The following is a 7,992-nucleotide window of genomic DNA, read 5'->3' as shown; positions in this document are numbered from 1 at the left end:
AATACACTCTCAAAAATATGAATCAATAGTCGAAAAGTGTTGAACAAAGTGCATTACAAATTCTCTTTTTTAATTTATTTGTTAATTTTCATATTAAAGTAGGTATACCAAGTTATCAACTTTTTGAATCAAATTCTACGATTCTAACTCTTATCTTTAAAGTTTATCAACTTATTACTTATAAAATTGTGTTAATAATTCATATAATAATTGTCTCAATAAAAGAATGTTTTTCAATGTTGAATTGATAAAATCTTACTTAAAACTAATAATTAAAAATAATGTTTGAAAAATCATTTATATAAAAGATATTAAGTAGTAATTTACGTCTAGAAATTTAGAAAAATAAATAGCTATAGATAAAATTTATATAGATTTTAGGCCTCTAACAAAAATTTCGCTTTGGGCCACAAATTATGTTGAGCCACCCCTGGTGTATCTTTGTATACACACAGAGTTTATAGCAAATTTTAAACAGCTCTTCTTTATATTGCACTTGTTTTAAATTGCATTATATTGAAATGAGTCAGTCAGGATTAAGTTGAGTTGAGCCAGGTAATTTATTCAGTTTCTTCCAGATTTTCTTCTACCCTATGTTGCTTAGCTTACCAGCTTAGATACTCGTACATTCAATATACTGATGCCAGTTGGCCTACATCTTATGACGATGCAGACGCAGGTACCCAGGATCAACACCCGGCACGCCGTTGATCCAGTTGAGCATTTCAGAGTCAGTGGTGAGCCTCCTTGCATTCCGGAGGACTCTGTTATTTTGTGTTTCTAGTTTTGTTTTGTTAGGATGTTGCGGGGTTTGTCCCAGCATCCATCTCAGTATTATAGAGGCTTCATAGACAATCAGTCAGTTAGTATTGAGTCTCTCATCTATGTATATATGTAAATATGCTATTTTGGACTGGAGTTGCCTTTTTGGCCAGATTTGTATCATTTAAGTTGTTTTATGTCCTTGCATTGCATGGAGTTATTCAGTTGAGTTAGGTTTTCGCTGAGTTCGGAAGCCAAGTCAAGGGTTCGCTTGGGGCCAGCAATGGTCTTCAAGTGCCGGCCACGTCCAGGGTGTAGGCTCGGGGCGTGACAAACTTGGTATCAGAGCAAGTTCCAGAGTCCTAGGAAGTCTATGAAGTCATGTCTGTAGAGTCCTGGTTATCGGTGTGAAGCACGCCACATCTATAATTGGGAGGCTGCAACATCTAGGAAGATTTCTCAGTTCTTTCACACTCATCTCGTGCGTTAGAGTTCATCTCTAAAAAGTTTCTTTCTAATCCGTGCTTGCGCGTGTTTTCAGATAATCATGCCTCCACGAAGAGTTGGCAGAGGGCGTCTTCCTAGACGTTATGTGGATGAGCAAAAGTTACCTTATGCACCGGGAGTACAACATCAAGGGGAAGTTTCTAATGCCGAGTTCAGAGAGGGAATTAGAATTCTGAGTCAAGCTATAACTAATCAGATTGGTCAGCAAAAGGGAGCTCAACATGAAGGAGCTGACACTTCAAGGATTCGTGAGTTCTTGGGGATGAATCCTCCGAGCTTCATGGGTTCAAGCACTACTGAGGATCCAGAGTACTTCATTGTGGAGCTGAAGAAGATTTTTGATGTGATGCGTATGGCAGATATTAAGCGGGTCGAACTAGCTGCGTATCAATTGAAGGATGTTGCTAGAACTTGGTTCGACCAGTGGAAATGTGGCAGAGTTGAGAATGCACCACCTGCGAGTTGGGCTTATTTTGAGAAAGCTTTCTTGGGGCGTTTCTTTCCCCGAGAATTAAAAGAGGCCAAGGTACGTGAGTTCCTCACGCTTAAGCAGGAGTCTATGAGTGTTCTTGAGTATGGGTTGAAGTTCACTATCCCGTTATGCTCCGGAGATGGTTGCGGACATGAGGAGTAGAATGAGTTTATTTGTAGCTGGGTTGTCTCGATGGTCGAGCAAGGAAGGTAGAACTGCAATGCTTATCGGGGACATGGACATATCAAGGTTGATGGTTTATGTGCAGTTGGTAGTGGAAGAGAAGCTGAGGGATAGAGAGGAGTTCAAAGACAAGAAAGCTAAGACAGGGAACGGGTCCGGACAGCAGAAGAGTGATGCAAACCGTTTGTCTTTCCAACAGAAACAGAAGGGACCTGCTCCATCATCGGCTAGTACACCTGCACCTCAGAACAAGAGTGAGTACTATGGGCAAAATGTCAGAGTAAAACCTAGTTATTTACAGGGTAGTGTGGCACAAGGGGGTAGTAAGCCTCCTGCCTGTACCAAGTGTGGTAGGAACCACTCAGGTATTTGTCGAGAGGGCTCCATTGGTTGTTTCAAGTGTGGACAGAATGGACATTTCATGCGAGAGTGTCCAGAGAACAGACAGGGTAATGGGAACAATAGAGCTCAGTCTTCTTCAGTTGTTCAACCAGACAGGACGACCCCTAGAGGAGTTACTTATAGTGCTGGTGGAGGAGTAAACCGCCTCTATGCAATCACCAGTCGCCATGAGCAAGAGAATTCTCCAAATGTCGTTACTAGTATGATCAAAGTCTTTGCTTTTGATGTGTATGCTTTGCTAGACCCAGGAGCAAGTTTATCTTTTGTGACTCCTTATGTTGCAAATCAGTTTGAGGTTCTTCCTAAAATACTTTGTGAACCCCTTTTGTGTTTCTACACTCGTTGGGGAGTCTATTCTAGCAGAAAGAGTTTATCGTGATTGTCCTATTTCTATCAATCACAAGAGAACCATGGCTGATTTGGTTGAGTTAGACATGGTAGATTTCGATGTCATTCTAGGTATGGATTGGCTTCATGCTTGTTATGCATCGATAGATTGTAGAACTCGAGCAGTTAAGTTTCAGTTTCCGAATACGCCAGTTATAGAGTGGAGTAGTAGTACAGCAGGGCCTAAGGGTTGTTTCATTTCGTACCTTAAGGTGAGAAATTTAGTTTCGAAGGGTTGTGTCTATCACTTAGTCCGAGTTAATGACTTTAGTGTTGAGATACCTCATTTTCAGTCAGTTCCTATAGTAAGAGAGTTTCCAGAAGTTTTTCCTGATGACCTACCCGAAATTCCTCCTGAGAGAGTGATAGATTTCGGCATAGATCATCATTCCAGATATTTGCCCTATCTCTTTTCCGCCTTATGGAATGGCACCAACAGAGTTGAAAGAGTTGATAGAATAGTTAAAGGGGTCTAGTAGATAAGGGTTTTATTAGACCATGTTGACTCGGAAACAACGAAGTTTCAATGGTCCAAAGCTTATGAGGAAAGCTTTCAGGAATGGAAAAAGAAGTTGACTATTGCCCAGTTATGATATTTGGTTCTTGAGTAGATACTGGGTATCCGAATCTAAAATGGATTCCACAAGGAGGAATAGTGAGGATGAATGGGTTTGACCCATCATTAGTGCCAGAGGAAAAAGGTGAGGAAGACCAGACCCTATTTAGCTGGAATTACAGATAGAATGTTCATAAGCAGTAATGGCTTTTGAACAAGGGGGAGATGGTGTTTTGAGTTATCAAGGTGGATTGTGGGCATTGTTGCTTGTGGGGTGTTTGAGTTTGATTTACACCCTTAGCCTAGTAAGAGTCACCTCATTCGAGGACGAATGTTCCCAAGGGGGAGATATTGTAACATCCGGCAATGTGAAATAATTGAAGAGGCTTAGAATTAGAAATTTTCATTTTTTTGAAAGAATTTAAAAATCTGAAAATTTGGCTAAGTGTGGGAAAAAGTGAGTTTTTGGCCAACTTTGAGCAGTTATAACTTCTAGCTCAAGATGCGTTATGTGTAGTTCCAGTGGTGTTTGCGAAGTTCGTGGAATGGTCTTTCAAACCCCAGCAAGTTTGCTTGATTTCGAGTTCGTATGAGCGAGTTATACCTTTTGAAAGTTGGGCAGTTGGCAGGGAATCCGTCCGGAAATTTTGAGGGCATTTTGGTCTTTTTCCTAGCCTTATCTTTTGGTTATATATTAAGGTATTAGACTGATTTTAAATCAGTTTTTCCTTTGTAAAGTGAGAGTTAGGGTTGTGAGTGAAGAGAGAAAGAAGAGGAGAAGGAGAAGAAGAAGCACCTTCGTAGAGATCGTCGTGGATATCGTCAGGGGTGATCCCTATTAAGGTATGTGAGTTCATAGTGTTGGGTTGGTTCTTTCCCCCACACGCCAAGCTCGCTTAATTTCGAGAAAAGATTGAATATGTTTGTTGAAGTTGTTGGTTGGAATTGTTGAAGTTGTAGTTGTAGTTCTTGTTTGTTTGGTGTATGTTTCCGATGGTGTTTTTGAGTTGAATCTAGTGTATGTTGAGGGATTTTATGATCCTTAGTGTTTGGGGTTGAAAGCATTGAAGGTAAGGGAGGTTTAGAGTTAGAAAAATGAAGGAGAAAAGTCAAGTTTTCGGGGAAAAGGGTTGGGGTGTCGCGCCAACCAGCGCTCCCCAAGAGGGACTCTGAGGTCCAGCCCTTGGGGCGTTGCCCTTACCAGAGCCCCAACCAGATCCTTCTGAACTTTGAGGTCTGGCGCTCCGCTCCTCTCAGATCGCCAAGAGCGCCAAGTCTTCCCATTCCTTCCCCGCTTTCTCATACATGTTCCTAGGTATTGTACCTATGTTTCATAGTTGTTTCCAACACCCCCAAGGTACGTTTAAATGTCAAGAACTCGTCCATAACAGGAGATCAAACACCTTGAATTCATAATTCCAATTCAAGGAGAGTTAGTTAGAAGTCAAGTGAAGTTAGAGCCAAGCTTAGAAGTTAAGAAGTAAGTCAAGCAAGAGTCTTTAATGAACGTTTTAACTTCATTTTTAGGCTCAAGTTTCCAATCAGCAAAGAGTATAGAGTTTCAGGTCTAGCAAAGAGTATCGAGTTTCAAGTTGAGTCAAGAGTATAAAGTTGAGTTCATTTCTCAAAAGTTATAAGGGAACTAAGTATTCCTTAAGAGTTTATAAATGTTTTTACACATTTGAGCAAGAAAGGGAACATCGATTCCAAAAGAAGCCTTTGGGCTAAGCATTTGTAATTATCTCAAACTAAAGAAAGAGGTTGGTTTTAAAAGAAAAGCTAAGGTTTGAAGTTCTTTTCTTCAAAGAAGTATATGGGGACTATGTATTCCCAAAGAAGTTTATAAATGTTTTCCACATTTAAACAAGCTTTGGAGACTGAGATTTCCAAAGAGCCTTCGGGCTAGTTTTTCAGAAAAAGAGTTATCGCTTTCTAAATGAAGCAAAGAGGAAACTGAGATTTCCAAGATAGCCTTTGAGCTAAATTTTTGAGTAATTATCTCAAATCAGCAGGAAGGAATATGTTTTAAAACATAAAAGTCAGTACATTTTTGGGAGTAGTATCTAGCACCGAGTTGGGGGAGCGTTCAAGGAACCCACAGCCCCCATAGAACCATGTTAGCCACCATGGGTAGAAAAGGAACATACTTTTTAGATGAATCCTTTTCCAGATAGACTAGTGGATCCATTAGGCAGTTCAAGTCTTATACCTTTGGTCGGGTATAGGATGCTCTGGCAGCGTGAGGTCAATCTTTGTATCATCATTATAGCTCTTATGTGATGATTGTCGGTTAGAGAAACTCCCACAACAGTTATTCTATTTTTATATACATCAGTTCATTTGTATTTCTATATACATCTCAGGCTTAGTGTATCTTTGTATACACACAGAGTTTATACCAGGTTTTAAACAACTTTTCTTTATATTGCACTTGTTTTAAATTGCATTATATTGAAATGAGTCAGTCAGGATTGAGTTGAGTTGCGCCAGGCAAGTTATTCAGTTTCTTCCAGATTTCCTTCTAGCCTATGTTGCTTAGCTTTCTAGCTTGCATACTCGTACATTCAATGTACTGATGCCAGTTGTCCTGCATCTTATAACGATGCAGGCGCAGGTACCCAGGATCAACACCTAACACGCCGTTGATCCAGTTGAGCATTTCAGAGTCAGTAGTGAGCCTCCTTGAATTCCTGAGGACTCTGTTATTTTGTGTTTCTAGTTTTGTTTTGTTAGGATGTTGCGGGGTCTGTCCCAACATCCATCTCAGTATTATAGAGGCTTCATAGACAGTCAGTCAGTTAGTATTGAGTCTCTCATCTATGTATATGTAAATATGTTATTTTAGGACTCGAGTTGCCTTTTTCGCCAGATTTGTATCATTTAAGTTGTTTTATGTCCTTGCATTGCATGGAGTTATTCAGTTGAGTTAGGTTTCCGCTGAGTTCAGAAGCCAGACCAAGGGTTCGCTTGGGGCCAGCAATGGTTTTCAAGTGCCGGCCACCTCCAGGGTGTAGGCTCGGGGTGTGACAGAGGATCCCGTATCCAGCAACCCAACCTATACAAAGGGCATCAAAGCCTATTAGCACAACTTGATTAAAAAGTGTTTGATCGGAGCCAAAAGGGTAAAAAAAATTTGCCAAAAATTTCAAAAGAGCACATCATATTTTTTTTAAACCAAAAAGCCAAAATCTCTCCTGCTGGAGCAATTTCATTCTGACACATATTAACTACGTTAAAAATAAAAATTGCTGCCCTAGCAGCGATTTTGTCCAATTTTTTTTTTCTTTTCTTTTACTAAAATCGCTGGCACAACACGATTATTTAACTCTAATTTTGTTTTCCTCCAACTAATATCACTACCATGGCAACATTTTCATAGAAAAATAAAATAAACTTTTTTTCATGAAAATCGCTGCTTTGGCATTTTTTTTAAGAAATTTTTTTTTTGAAATCGCTGCCTTGGCAGCGTTTCTCTTGAAAATAATTATATTTTTTTCTGGAAAATCACTGCTCCTTCAAAAAAAATTGAAAATCTTTTCTTATTTTTTGTATTTTTTTTTTAAATTGCGTTTTTATGAAAAAACTTTAAGCAAAACTTTTAATTTTTTTTCTTTTCTGAAGAGAAACGCTGCCAAAGCAGCGATTTTAAAAAAAAACTTTCAATAAAAATCTGCCAAAGCAGCTATTTCATGATTTTTTTTTGTAAATTTTTTTTTCTACGAAAATGCTGCCATAGCAGCGATATTAGTTGGAGGAAAAGAAATTGGAGTTAAATAATTGCTGCTATGCCAGCGATTTTAGTGGAAAAATTTTTTGGAACAAAATTGCTACCGTGGCAGCAATTTTTAGTTTCTAACAGAGTAAACGGCGTCAGTATGTGTTTAGAGGGAGATTGCTTCGCCAATAGCGATTTTGCCCTTTTGGTTTAAATAAAATATGATAGTGCCCTTTGGAATTTTTGGCAAATTATTTTGCCCTTTTGACTCCGGACTCTAATTAAAAGGCACAAATTTCAATAAGAAAAAATAGTATAGTGAAGCAATGGCTGCTGCTTCTCCTAATGAGTCTCGTAAACACAATTACATCTCATTAGGAAAAGACGATTGATAGGATATAACACAATTATATCACATTGCTATATGACATTAGATAGGAGAGTATGGAGATCGATGATTAGAGTATATTGTTGAGTTCGGAGCCAAAAGGGTAAAAAAAATTGTCAAAAATTTCAAAAAGGGCACATTAATTTTTTTTTAAAATCAAAAGGGTAAAATCACTCCTGACGAAGCGATTTCCCTCTAACACAATGACTAAAATCGCTGCCCTAACAGCGATTTTGTCCAAAAACTTTTTTTTCTTTTAATTTTTTTTATTGAAAATCGTTGGTTTGGTCCAAAAACATCGCTGCAGGGGCAGCGTTTTTTCATGCCTAGTACTCCCTCCGTCCCTATTTACTTGTCCATATTTCCTTTTTTAGTTGTCCCTATTTAGTTGTCCATTTTGACAAATCAAGAAAGGACAACAAATTTTTTCCTATTATACCCTTATTTACACTTTTTGAAAATTGTAAAAGTGTATGTTGTTTCCCTCCAATTTATTTCACTTTAATTCAAATAAGTGGTTGTAATTTTGAAGTGAAAAGTTGTCATAAGGGTAAAATTGTAACTTCACTGTGCTAATCATTGTTGCCTTAATCTGTGTGCCATTTCTACAGTGGACAACT

Source organism: Solanum verrucosum, unplaced genomic scaffold (assembly GCF_900185275.1).
Source record: "Solanum verrucosum unplaced genomic scaffold, falcon-dt-bn FXZP01000752.1, whole genome shotgun sequence".
Taxonomy (NCBI): domain Eukaryota; kingdom Viridiplantae; phylum Streptophyta; class Magnoliopsida; order Solanales; family Solanaceae; genus Solanum; species Solanum verrucosum.
The sequence above is the reverse complement of the archived record's forward strand: the minus strand, read 5'-3'. Positions refer to the sequence as shown.